The sequence below is a fragment of the Mastomys coucha genome, unplaced genomic scaffold (assembly GCF_008632895.1).
Source record: "Mastomys coucha isolate ucsf_1 unplaced genomic scaffold, UCSF_Mcou_1 pScaffold22, whole genome shotgun sequence".
In the NCBI taxonomy this organism is placed as follows: Eukaryota; Metazoa; Chordata; class Mammalia; order Rodentia; family Muridae; genus Mastomys; species Mastomys coucha.
Genome location: NW_022196905.1, coordinates 192,591,129 through 192,605,031, shown reverse-complemented (window position 1 = coordinate 192,605,031; position 13,903 = coordinate 192,591,129).

Below are 13,903 nucleotides of genomic sequence, written 5' to 3'. Positions count from 1 at the left end.
AAACAACATTGAGATTCCACCTCATACCAGTCAGAATGGCTAGGATAAAAATCTCAGGTGGCAGCAGATGCTGGAAAGGTTGTGGAAAAAGAGGAACATTACTTCATTGCTGGTGGGATTGTAAACTGGTACAACCACTCTGGAAATCAGTTTGGCAGTTCCTCTGGAAATTAGACATAGTTCTAACGAAGGACCCAGCTATACCACTCCTGGGCATATTCCCAAAAGATACTGCAACATGTAATAAGGACACATGCTCTACCCTGTTCATAGCAGCCTTATGTATAATAGCCAGAACCTGGAAACAACCCAGATGTCCCTCAACAGAGGAGTGGATACAGAAATTGTGGTACATCTACACAATGGAGTACTACATATATTCTTTAGAGCTTTGTGATCGTACAATAAATTTTTCAAGTAAGAAACTTTGAGAGCCCTCATGCCTGTTTTTGCAGTTTAGATCTCTTTCTATTGCATCATGCTCACTTTATAAATTATAAAATACTTGAAACTTTAGGCTTTTATAAAATACCTTTAATTTATTTGTCTACTTTAATATGTAAATACTTAAATAACATCTTTCTTTTGTTGAATAGCTTTTGTGTGTATAGACAAAGTTTTTGGCTAATTTATTTATTTATTTATTTATTTATTTATTTATTTATCTGCGTATTTATCTTTCTGCTGGGTGCCAAACATAGGGTCTATCACGCACTAAGCAAGTACTATGTTAATTACCTCCAGTCACAGCCTAACTTCCTTTTCAGTAATGTTTTTTAAACTAAAGCAAGACTTGAAAATAATCTATAGATGATTTTCATTAAGTGGTTTTTTAAGGGCAGAAATAATGCTTACAAGTAAATATTGATTTCAGAGAGGAATAGCATAAACCTTGGGGTGTCTTAGGCTAGAATCAAGACTAGTTGCACAAATTTTATAGAAACACACTTAGAGAAAGAAACCTTGACCGTCAGACTTACATATCACAGCTTGGCAGAGAAAGAAGCCAGGCAGAATTGATTTGCTGAAGTAACCAATAAACATAGTCGCCAAGTGATTAAATGGGCTGAATACTTTTTGAAAAACAAGATTAGAAGAAGTCTAATAATTCCATCCAAATTGGAAAATCAAGGATGGCTGAAAGTGAAAGGAATGTTGCCAAACACTTGAACATTATTTCAAGTCCTTATGCTTTATGTTAAAAAAAATAGTAATACCACTTACTCATCGAGAAGAACTTAAAAACAAATAAAAGAAACTAAGAAATATTAAAACTGAAAGGTTAATTCCATGGTATGCATACTCAACACAAAATTATTGACCATATAAAGCAAAAACTACTGTGAAATATGATTTAACTTCTAAAATTGAATTTACATACTTGGCATTGGTCTTGCAGACTTAATATTAATCTAAAATAATGTATTATGTATCAACTACATGTCAGAAGAAAACTAAAATCTGTAAATTTGTTTGTACCACCCATCAGAGCCTGAGACAATCCGAATTCATGTGATACCCTTATTGATGCTAATCTTTCTACAACCCACCTTTTCTAGAAGCCACTTTTGAAATAAAAATCAAAAACCATTTCCCTGTGACAGAATAAAAATTCTTATATTTCTCCAATTTGTGTAAAGTGGAATTATATGAAACAGCACTAAAATTTAGTGTCAAATTAGTCTTTAAATGACTTAACAATAGTACACTTCAATATTAGGTAATAAGCAAATCACCCCTATGCTCACTTCTGAAACATACTATATGTAGTACAGATTGAGGACTTTGGGCTTAATTTTGGAGTAGTTGGTGGTTTGTGAATCATTGTTAAAATTTCAAACCAAACCAAACAGAAAAACAACAAAATCAAACCAAAACAAAAAAACAAAAGTGAAGAAAGCTCAGAAATCTGAACCTTCTCAGGCAATACCTATGAACTCTATTACTGGCAATTTCTCAGGCCGTTCTTTTGAATAACTTGGAAGGTTTAATCAATATGTTATCTTGATATTTCAATCTTCAATTTTGGTTTTTGTTTTACTTTATTGTTTTTGTTTGTTGGGATTTGTTTTTGTGGGACAAGTTTTCTCAGTGTACTTTCTCCTGTCCTGGGACTTGCTGTGTAGACTGGGTGGCCTTAAAGTCACAGAAATCCACCTGCCTCTGCCTACCAAATGCTAGGATTAAAGGCATGCCCCACCACTGCCCAGCCTTTATGTTCATTTGTAATATCCTCTGTAATTAGGCAGTCTTTGTGCACTCCCATCCTTCTTTGCATAGTTTTTCTCATTATCAAAACCCACATTGGAGGACTTGTGTCCCAATTAATGATTCTGCCATGATAGATCATCATCACTCAGCACCCAGAGTTGGTATCTGATTTTGATCTTACCATTCATTCAGGATGTTTATTCAAGTGGACCATGATCTGAACTTGCCATCACAACATTACACAGAGCCTTCTCTGTGCTCTACAGAATCCATTTCTTCTTTTGCCACTTCTTTGGATAACCCTTGGAAATTATAGCCCTTTCAGTATTTGGATGGCTTAGGCTTTCCAGAATGTTGTTTAGTTGAATATACAAATAAAGGTAGTAACACAATTTATCCTAGGTTATACAGCATAAATAAATGTCACTCTGTATGATTGACAGCTGTATCTGTGAGATTCCTGTCATTCTACACTCCTTCTTATGACTGTGTCTGTGAGATCCCTGTTATTCTACACTCCTCCTTATGACCGTGTCTGTGAGATTCCTGTTATTCTTCACTCCTCCATTTATGACTGTGTCTGTGAGATTCCTGTTATTCTTCACTCCTCCTTATGACTGTGTCTGTGAGATCCCTGTTATTCTACACTCCTCCATTTATGACTGTGTCTGTGAGATTCCTGTTATTCTTCACTCCTCCTTATGACTGTGTCTGTGAGATTCCTGTTTTTCTACAACCCTCCTTATGCTTTTCACTACCTGTTCTTTTAAAGGAACCCATTCTGAAGTAGAATGGTATCTCAATCTAACATTAATTTATGTTTACTAAACAAATATAAAAAAAATTTTATCATATTCATTGGAGTTGATATTAGTCTCTAAAAATAGTTACTTTGAAAGAAGCCATAGTGGTTTGTCTGTTTTGTTTTGTTTGTGTGTGTTTGTGTATGTGTGTGTGTGTGAAAGTGCATTCTTTTACTAGGATTGGAATATTAAGGAGATGAAGACATGGCTCAAAGAATAAAAGCACTGATTGTTATTCCAGATGATTGAATTTAATTGTTAAAAACCACATAGCAGCTGATAACTGTAACTCCAGTCAAACCTCTCCTGGCTTGTCTGGGAATCAGGAACCCAAGTACTATACAAACATACATGCAGTGAAATAACCTATGTATCTAGAATAATTTTTAATTAATAGATTTACATATCTACCACACACGAAATAAGTTTGGATAATTATATTAACAGAGTACTTTACTACCATAATCCTATCCTTGCCCTTTGATTTTGCAAGGAAGAAAAGTGTATGACAGACAAGGTCTTCCATTTGAAACACTTATAGCTGATGCTTCATGACAATTCTGTAATAAATCAGTGTTGAGAAATGGACAGAAGACAGGATCACCCAACAAAATCAATGGTATTTGCATCCCAGCTAAGATGTATACATATTGCCATATTATTGACAATTATTTGAGTTTTTTGGATAAAGACAGTAAAATCCATAATCATTTTATAGGTCTTTTATTTTTTCTTTGGTCTGCTTATCTTATCCATCTGATTTACTATAACATGTGGCATTTTTGAATGCGTATGTGAGAGAGTGATACCTTTAAAACTTTTGTGAGGGAAGAGTTGAAGGGCATAAAGTAATTGAGTAGAAAAATGTACAAAGCTACCTTTAAAATACAAAGTCAAATGGTAAAAATATAAAACAATGTTATTCTTGCTGCAGTGTTTCAGAAAGAACTAATTTGTAATTTCAATCTATTTTATTCTTGTGTATGTGAACTCCATAATACCTCACTTTTTAAAATTAGCCATACATTTTATTGTAGTAGAAATGATGAATATGAAATGATATTAAATAGCACAAATAAAAGTTAAGGTCACTTATGACCTGTAAAAATAACATGATAAAGTAATAAACTACATAGGGTAGATTTATAAAAATATATTATGAAGGAATATAACTAGCATTGTAAGATGGCATCGGTTTTTATTAAATATAATTAAAACAAATAATTGCAGTATAAAGAAATATAATTTTTACAATTCATATAGTACTCAGATTGTAAAATTTTAATTTTATTAAAATTAATAGCATTTCTCAAAATATTTTAATATTTTCAAGGATAGAGATTTTTAAAATAGGGAAAGTTCCTGTTTTGTGATTAGGTTTAACCCATAGATGAGGAATACTGCGTGTGCTGACATTATCAGTGATGAAAGTGATATGCATTGCACATAAATAATTTGTTTATTCACTGCCTTGTAGATTTTTATTAACATTTTATTGATTTTGAATTTCACATCATGTACTCCAATCTTTCTCACTACCTCATCTCTTTCTATCTGCCCTCCATCCCTTGTACACTCCCCACAAAAGAAAACACACACACACAAGCAGAATAAAAAATAAAAAAAAAAATCCAACTGTAGAAGCTATACCATGTCACATAGCATACCTTTTAGTCCACAAATATTTATTTATAATTTTTCTTTGAAATGATTCATTGGTGTGGTTCAAGGACTCTCGCTTATTCTACAACATCAGTATTGGATCCTCACCCGGGTTCCTCTTGATTATCCTGTTGTTGCCTCCTGTCGTGGAGATCATGCAGCTTTGGATCAACAGGATCTGCTCCTTCATATGCTCCAGCAGTTCATACATAAGGTAGATGTGGGGGCACCAACTCAAAGCCCTGGATCTGGCCAGGATGGTTGCTAGGTTAGTCAGCCTACCAGCTTTCCTTCATCTGCACCACTAGGGTGAGCTCTCCAGCACTCCCCTGAATATTTCATCCAATGATGCAGCTAGTAAAGGTTGGGAGAAGGCTGTCTCTCTCTTTTCAAGGCATGGGAGTTGCAGAGACAACTCTCACAGTCGCATGTCCATGTCTGTCAGCATTCTCACCATTACCCAAGCAACCAGGGCCAATTCTACTGTGTTGCCCAGGCAAAATGTTAAACCTACTCTCCTAAATTCTGCAGCTAGCAAGGAACATACATTTAAACTGTTAATTAATTTTTGATTGAGTGAATTCCTAGAACAATGTATGCAGAATCACAGATGCCAAGAAACAAAACTTGTTGGTACTCTTTATTTCTTATTTTACCAAATTTCGAGTTTTCACAAGATTTTTGGTCAATCTTTATTATTAATTTATTTGCACATATAATTAAAATAATCCTTAAATCATATGACTGTTCTGTCATGAAGATTAAGTCCTTAGAAACACCATTTCATCAGTGTGTCCTAGCACAGTATATATTATCTCTCTTTGAGGCTTTCTTTCCACACTCCCTGTCATATGCAGTTCATGGAATTATTCTGTAAGCTGTGCTTCCCATTGTTACCTATTTTTTGCATGCTTAGGTATATCCAAACATCTAGAATCACATGTGTTTCTGTTGGTGAACAATCATGAAAACACATGTACTAAACCTTGTCTATCATTTTTCATTTAAAATATTTATTAAGCCTTAGTCACTTTTATTTCATGTATATGATCGTTTCCTTGTATGTTTTATGTGCACCATGTGTATGCCTGGTGCCCAAATAAGCTTTCTCTTTCTTTCTTGTAACTTGTGGTTAGCTTTCCAGACCATTGCAATATTTGAGAGGAAGGCTTGAGGATAGTATCTCTCCCTTCCCCATGCCTCCACCAATATAGGATAGGGCAATGGTGGGGCCAGTTGTCCTATGCTCACATGCCTGGGGTTAGCTTACAGGCTTAGTGCAGGGACTGCTCTCCTGAGTGCTGAAGTAAGTGAGAGGTGGGGACTAGTCTGCACAGCTCTTGGACATCAACATGATCCCAGGTGGCAGCCCATGCTATGTATGTCTTCATAGCCTTTGTTGGTAATATGATCCATGGACATTATAATAGAGTCTTATTGCCAGATGGCCATGGATCCACACATGGCCCTTAGTGGCAGTGTAGGCCAGAAGTTCCTATGGCCTCAACAGGCCATTCCTCTTTACCCTCATGTCTCCCAGCTCTGCTTCTTCATAGAGCTGAAAACATTCTCCTTCTGTTTCTCTTCCACTTGTACACCAAATATGTGTTCATCTTAGTGGCTCCTCTGACATCTGGCTGTCTTCCATGTATTTTTATTTTTAAAACAATTTTAATTGGAATATAACTACTTTCACCCTTTAAATATTCTTCCTTCAGACACATCCATGCATAACTACTACTTCTCATATTCTTGGTCTCTTTTTCTTTGATTATTTTGTTGAATATACACTTATACACACATGTATAAATACATATCTGACTATGTAAATAACCTTACTTATTCCACTTACTGTAGCATATATGTCTATGATTTCAGTATTAGTTAACCAATTAGGGACTTCATCCCCGAGAAGACTAATTCTCACAGATATATTTAAGTTGATACATATAATTTACATTATTAAAAAAGCATTTTATGAGGCACATGTATGTGTGATTTTCAGCTATGTAAACAATGTAACAATATTTCCTAACACTGTGGGTGTGGGATCTAAAGACCATTCATCTATAAATAAGAGCTGATATTTGAAATAGCTCAGGAAGCATGAAATTTGCCAGATAATTGTACATATAAACATCACTCTTGGAAAAGCTAATAAGATAAGCTGGGGCAAGCATGGTGAAAGATTTCTTAGAGAAATTCCAGAATAACTAATATATTAAGAATGTAGAGTGAGGGGTTCAGAGAAATAGCTTAGTGATTAAGAACTCTTGCTACTCTTTTAGAAGTTTTGGGTTTATTTCTCAGCACCCATATGGAAGCTCACAACTGTTGATAACCTCAGATTGATAAGATCTGAGATGCCTTGTTTATTTCTTCATGATGCTCTATCCTCTACTAACTGTATAGTGCTTATTTGGGCACCAGGCATACACATGGTGCACATAAAACATACAAGGAAACGATCATATACATGAAATAAAAGTGACTAAGGCTTAATAAATATTTTAAATGAAAAATGATAGACAAGGTTTAGTACATGTGTTTTCATGATTGTTCACCAACAGAAACACATGTGATTCTAGATGTTTGGATATACCTAAGCATGCAAAAAATAGGTAACAATGGGAAGCACAGCTTACAGAATAATTCCATGAACTGCATATGACAGGGAGTGTGGAAAGAAAGCCTCAAAGAGAGATAATATATACTGTGCTAGGACACACTGATGAAATGGTGTTTCTAAGGACTTAATCTTCATGACAGAACAGTCATATGATTTAAGGATTATTTTAATTATATGTGCAAATAAATTAATAATAAAGATTGACCAAAAATCTTGTGAAAACTCGAAATTTGGTAAAATAAGAAATAAAGAGTACCAACAAGTTTTGTTTCTTGGCATCTGTGATTCTGCATACATTGTTCTAGGAATTCACTCAATCAAAAATTAATTAACAGTTTAAATGTATGTTTCATTTTTAAATACTATCTATTGATCCCATAATATCATAGTTGAATATTGGGTTATTTAAATAGATTTATACTAAATCTATTTAATCCACTCAAAATACTACATGAAATCTGTATTAGAACAACAAGTTTTGTATGATTGCTATATAGACTTTTCAGGACACAAGATTTTTTTTTATGACATTCCCGTCTTTCTTTCCCATCTACATAAGTCTTTAAACAAAACATGCTTATTCCCCAACATGCACAACACTTGGGGTTCTTGCTCAGAAACGTAAGAATATCCAGCTGATTATTTAACAGCTATAAGCTCACATGCTATTGTCCTTCAGTAACATTTTCCGAGTAGAATCCCAATGAATTAGCCATATAATAATTAATACATAAGAAAGTAAGATGATATGCATATATTGGTTTATAGAAGAAGGTTTACATTGGAATCATAATAAGCCTCAACATATTCTAGATTTCAGTTTAATAGACTTTTGCCCACAAGTAAATATATTTACTAAAATATTTTTTTATTTTACTCCTTAATTCAGAAACAAAATTCATGTAAGTGCATCTTTCAAATATTGCTTACACAATGTGAATTTTATCTTCTTACACTAGTAGATTTTGGATAGTCATATCACTGACTATAGACTCTAAATTCCAGTTTTCACCACCAACTTCCAATTAGCATGAATAAATGAAAGGTGGAAGACAGAAAGACACCTTAAGATCAAACACTTCTATAAATCTCATTAAATTATTCTTGGGGTGCTTGTTTCCCAATTTTTGTAATATATCCCAAAAGATTAAGGAACTATTCTTCTTTTTCCATTCTTAGATTTACATATGTATGAGGATTAGACTTCATGTATGTATAAGCAATATATGTTTCTGGTGTCAAAAATGTCAGAAGAGCTCTTAAAAAAAATGTCAGAAGAGGGCTTAAAATGCAAATGAAATGTTTTATAGGCAGGAAAAATAAATTTGACCAAATCATCCAGAATCCCCCAACATTGGAATTAGAGTAGATTATAAATTGTCTTGTGTGTCTCAGAAACAGAACCTGAATTCTTTGCAAGAACCACAACACAGTTTTACTTGCATAACTCTGTCTCCATTCTCTGGATCCCTCCTAAGAACCAGCAATAAATTACTCATCACTCATCACTCATCACACATTCTCAATATATATAGAACTGCTTTCCTGTTGTCTACCACAGACTTTTCCTCTGTGTTAATTAGCCTTTTTATTGAACTTTCACATGCAGGTTTTTAGTCAGGGTTAGTATTTGAATGCACAGAAGCTTTGGTTAATGTCTATAGGACAACACCATACAAAGGAATGGAAAATGATAACTAAGACTTATCTCTATAAAATCTACAGAGAATGGCAACAATGAATTGCTATATTTACTGTCATTTATCTAGCTAAATATGTGTCCTGATTACTTGTTCAGCTGTTTGTGTGTGTGTGTGTGTGTGTGTGTGTGTGTGTGTTAACAGTGGAAGTGTAAATTTCTCTGACTCTTCTGCCTAGACTTGGCACCTTTTTCTCCCTAATTCATTGCCTTGTCGAGCCTTGATGGGAGGGTTTATGCCTAGTCTTATTGCATCCTTTTATGTAATAATATGTATTACTCAGAGGCCTGATCTTCTCTGAAGGGAAGTGAATCAGTGGTGCAGTGGATTGGGGGTGGTATGAGTGGATGGAGGAGAGGCTACAGTCAGGGTCTATTGTATGAGAGAGGAACAAAATATTTTCTTACCTGGATGCTATTGTGAGCAGGATGCTGCTGTAGTAGGGGCTTATTTCTTGCAGGTACTGAAGGTTTTATTGAAGGTTGTATGAGCACAACAGTCAAATATAAAGCTTTACAGAAAATAGAGGCAAAGGTGATCAAATCAAGAATGAATAGCCCTTTCACAAGGCTGCACTGGAGGAAAATCTCTCTACCCTTGTAAATTCAGTTTGAGACTCTCAATGCTTTAAAAGAGCTGGATGACTTAGGCTCACTACCACATTGCTCAAATACTTCATGATTCCTATGTGAAACTTCAATTAAGTTACTTTTTATACATTTTTGATGGATAGAAGTAACTTTGAGGAAATGAAATGTTTCCCGAAAAAAAAAGAAAAACATATCAAGGTACAATTCATTTTAATTGTCTTACCATAGTTATGACAATTTTAAAGTAAAACAAGTTAAAATATAGAGAAAATAGTAATTATCATAGAAACTTATTTTATAAAGTCTATTCTGATATGTGTTTATGTAGTCTCTACTTTCAGATTTAATTATTATTGCAAAATCAATAATGTTTAAATGAACAATAAATTATATAATTGAAAATTTTCTTTAATAGCTACTATTGTATGGAGAAAGTAAAGTTTAGTTTTGATATTTATTTTAATTTTGAATGTCATAAGATCATTTCACATATAAAAACTGTATTTCATGTACTTGGTATATATGTTAGATTACAGTATTTTGAAGCATCATAGGATTTACTGATGTGACTCTTCATATTGTGGGAAATTCTATTTTTTTCCTTCTTATGGTTTAAAACTATTTTTATATTTAAATATATTCTGATCATTTTCTTCACCTCCCTTAGGTTTGTCTACCCCCCTTGCTCCTCCCTACCCAGCCAACTTTAAGTTCTTTCTCAACAAAGAAAAAAACAAATATAACAACAAAAGCGTAGAAAACAAGTTACAATAAAACACAAAAAAAAAAAGTAAACCTTAACTAAGTAAAAGCACACACACACAAATACATACATTTACACATGTACAAACACATGCACCCATAATGAAAATGTGTGGAATCCAATATTTGTTGGCCAACTACTCTTGAGCATGAGATCTATAAGATCTGTTCTGTAATGATTAATATTCACAGTTTATATGTTCATTGGAAAATATTGATTTCTCTCTCTCAGTAGGTACACAAGGCATGTCCATTGTTAACCTATAATCTAGTAGCTAGGTTTTCATTCATTCATTCATTCATTCATCTTCAAAATATAACAAAATAATACTTAGTAAGATAAAATAAAAACTATTACATTAAAGTCATATAAGACAGACCAATAGAAGGGAAAGAGGCCAAGGGAAGGCACAAGATTCAGGAACCCACAATGTAAATGCTCAGGAATCCCATAAAAACAGTAAACTATAAGCCATAATATAAGTGCAGAAGACCAAGTGTAGCCTCGTAGAGGCCCTGTGCTTGCTGCTTATGAGCTTGGCTCATGTTAATTCAGAGGACCTTATTTTTTTGTGTCCTAGTAGAAAGTCCTTACTGATATGAATATACATATTGTGCAAAATTCTTAGTTTTAATGGGCAAATGTCTAATGTTTCTGTTAAACATTTGAAATTTCTGTTTTGTCCTCATAAATGAAAGAGTACAAAATTAAGCATGGAATTAAAGAATCTCTGAAAATCCTTGTTCTAGTACAAGATGCAGTGCACCATTCAACAAAATGTGGTATAAAATATTTATCAACAATAGTAAGATTAATTAAATGGCTTGTATTCCTTTATAGGTTTATGGCTAAAAATAGAGAATGAAGTGCATGATATAATATTAACTGAATAAAAATATCAGTCTACTAGAGAATGTAATGTTGGCTTAATACTCTGAGGCAAAAAGAGATAATAAAATGAGAAATAATAAAAATAAATAAAAATAAAAGCAAGAGAGTGTCTACTAAATTAATGTTATAATTTAATATAGATTAAATGCTTAATATATCACCAACTACAGATAGAAATGAAGCTAAACTATTGACTGTTAAGTCAGTTCAATTAATGATTTAATTATTTATAATTAATTCATTTTAATTAACAACACTAAAAGTTTACTAATTCATAATGCATATTTACTTTATTTTTAATGTTATTTATTTGTTGCTATATATAACATATCTTAATAATATTCTCTATTAGTTTTCTCAGATATATGCCACCTTCCTGGTTACTTAATTCTTTATCCATCCAACCCTCTCAAAACTAATTTTCCTTTTTTGAGAAGATACCTAGCAAGTAGTTTCTTTGTTAGGGATGGGACTTTATGTTCCGTTTTTCCTTTTCTCTGCTGGGGATTTTGTCTCCTTGGAGCCTCTTCTGGTCCCACTCATGATGTCAAAGTCTCTATGAGTGCATATGTGTATCCATACTGTAATACCTGGAAGACACTATTTAATTGAAATCATCTACCACCTCTGGCTCTTACATTCTTTCAGACTTTTCTTCTGAATAGATTCCAAAGCTTTATGAAAGGATTATGATGAAGACAACCCTTGTAGCTGTCCAGCAGCTATGGATGAACTAGGTATCTGAAAGGGAGGATGAAAATGAAAAAGGACAGGCAGATGAAAGAAGGATGAAGCCAAGACAAAGTTTTCTGATCAAGGTGCAAAGTTTAATATTTAGCACTGCATATAGAGATAGTCCACCAACCCATCTTTTGTTTCAGCTGAATTATGTTGCAAAGCAAGATCAGCAGACAGTCTGCTCCTGTAGAAAATTGCAAGTGTGGCAAGAAGGAAGATTCCACCCTAGGTCCTACAGGTCGGAGGAAGACCAACTGTAGAAAACACTTAAGGTCTATTTAGCCTGCTCAAGGATAGGGAAGAACCCAGTATCTTTTAGTACTGAATGCTAAAAAGTCTCTTACTGTTTGCACTTTGACCATTTGTGGGTCTCTCTGTGAATTATCATCTACAGAAAGATACTTCATTGACAAGAATTGAGTAGTACATGTCATTGATTTATAGTATATCAAAGCCATAGGAGGTAAATTTTACTACTTTTTTTTAGCAGAATAATAGTAACTATCTCTTTTATCTGCTCTCTTACAGAACTCTGGACCACCTGTCTAGGTGGATGAAATTGTGTCCTGTTATCCTGAAAAAAAATAATAGATCCAAATGAAACAGAGTTCAATTTATAAGTGTTATAGCCAACACTTGACAACCAGGCTGTCATAGTACAAACAAACAAAAAGACCATTTGTACGGTTAAAAAATAATGAAGAATCCAATAGAAGAGTTAATATTTACTAGCTATTTATCTGACAGAGCATTAAGACCCAATACAAATACTTAAAAACAAAGGAAACAAAGTAACTCCATTCAAAAACAGATTAGGGGTTTAACTAAAGAGTGGTCAGTAAAATAAAAAAAAAGATGGTAAGAAATACCACAAATTGTTTTGTCTAAAACAATTTTAGAAACACAAACCAATACAATATAAAATTTCTTCTCTCCCCTGGACAGACAACAAAACAACTGGGAACAAATGTTGACAGCATTTTTGAGAAAGAATAACCCTCACTCACTGTTGGATATTCAAATATGTACAGTCCACTCTAGAAATCAATATAAAAAATCCTCAAAAAAACCCCGAGAACAACAACAACACAGCAATAGTTCTTTATTATTATTATCATTATTATCATTATTATTATTATTATTATTATTATTATTATTATTATTATTATTATTATTTTAGTTATTCAAGACAGAGTTTCTCTGTATAGCTCTGACTGTCCTGGAACTCACTCTGTAGACCAGGCTGGCCTTGAACTCAGAAATCTGCCTCCCTATGTCTTCCAAGTGTTGGGATTAAAGGTGTGTGCCACCACTGCCCGGCTGCAATAGTACTCAGGACTTGGCATTCTTCTACTCTGCAGAGACTCATGTTAAGTAATGTTCACTGACACCCTATTCACATTAGTTGGGGAATGGGAAAAACAAAAAATAAAAAACAAATGCCTGAATGCCCTCCAAAAATAAATAGATAATGACAAAGTGAGAGATATGCACAATAGAATACTATTCAGTGTTAAAGGGAAAATGTCATGAAATTTGCAGATAATGACTGGATTTTTATTAAAGAAACTATATTTATCAAGGTAATCAGCCTGAGAATGACAAGAAATATATGTTCTATCTCATCTGTGATTCCAAGTCCAAATATTCTGGTGTGGGTATACAATATGGAGAAACCAGAGAAATCAACACAGTATAAAGAAACTCTAGCTAGGGACATTGAAGGGTAGACTTAAGATGAAACTAGCATAATAAGGGGAGATAAGATGAGGGAAGTTGAAAAACAGTTGAAGAAGCAAACTGGGAAGGATGGACAGAGGTGCATACAAACTGAGGATAAAAGGGAAAAATCGCCAGGCGGTGGTGGCGCACGCCTTTAATCCCAGCACTTGGGAGGCAGAGGCAGGTGGATTTCT